Below are 1148 nucleotides of genomic sequence, written 5' to 3'. Positions count from 1 at the left end.
AACACTTAAGCAACAGATATTAAGTGGCATATTAAAGAAGCTTACCAAACTGGTCTATACATTTAAGTAAATATTGCCCTTTTACATCTCTTGCCTTGAGCCACCATTTTGTGATGGTCTGTGTGTAGGGTTGCCACTTTTTCTAAAATTCTTTACCGGCTGGTGGGGGTGGGGGCACAAAGGGGTGGGCCGTGACGTCAAAATTGGTGGGCTGTGATGTCAAAATGGGCGGGCCGTGACAGCAAAAGTGGCCGGGCCGCGCCATGGACACTTCAAGAAGCAAAAGAAAAGTTAAGTTCCAGGCGATTGGGGGCAGGCCGAGGAGTCTTTTTAAGTGTATTACATATTTACCGGCAGCTACATTGCAGGTAAATTTGTAATACCGGCCCCGGCCTTGGCAGGTATTTTACCGGCTAGGCCGGTAAAATACCGGCCAGGTGGCAACCCTATTTGTGCTGCCTCAGAGATCACCTGACCAGAAATACTGCAACTCTAACCGTAACAGGAAGAAGTGTGGAAGCAATAGACAGAACTGTCTGTTAATTGGCTCATGTGACCTAACAAGGTTTGTTTGGTATGTTTGTGTGCACCGTGAATCGTACGATCCCAGGGGGCGGCCCTTATTTTTTAAAATAACAATTTTCTATTTATGATTACCCAATGGCACATACTACTAAAAAAGTATATTATTATGAAAATGGTTTATTTTACATATGAGCTGTTGCGTGCAATATCTTTTTAGAGAGCCCTACATTGTTTGAGGGGTATAGCTTTCCTTTAAAATTGGGAGAAGAGAAGCTGGTACTATTTGCAACCAGGAAAATAATTGTTTTAGTCCCCTGGCACACGTGGCTTCAGAACTCTCCGCATAAAATATAAATGAGCTGAGGTTTTGGAGAGCACGAATATAAGCATTTTTTGTTCATTAAAAAATGTAGGAGATAAAAGCAAGGCAAAAAACAGTTTGTGAAGGGAGCTACTGCTTTCCACTAGTTATGGCGGATCGTCACTGCCACAAGGCTGAAGCGTCTCGGCGCTTACGTGTAGCCGTGACGCCAGTCTCGCGTGATGAGACTTGAGGCGCTGTGTTTTTTCTGTAAGACAGGAAGGATAGGAGCCTGCAGCTTTACCAGCAGCGACCCGGGACT

The sequence above is a fragment of the Xenopus laevis genome, chromosome 2L, assembly GCF_017654675.1.
Source record: "Xenopus laevis strain J_2021 chromosome 2L, Xenopus_laevis_v10.1, whole genome shotgun sequence".
Classification (NCBI taxonomy): Eukaryota; Metazoa; Chordata; class Amphibia; order Anura; family Pipidae; genus Xenopus; species Xenopus laevis.
Note: the sequence above shows the minus strand (reverse complement) of the source record.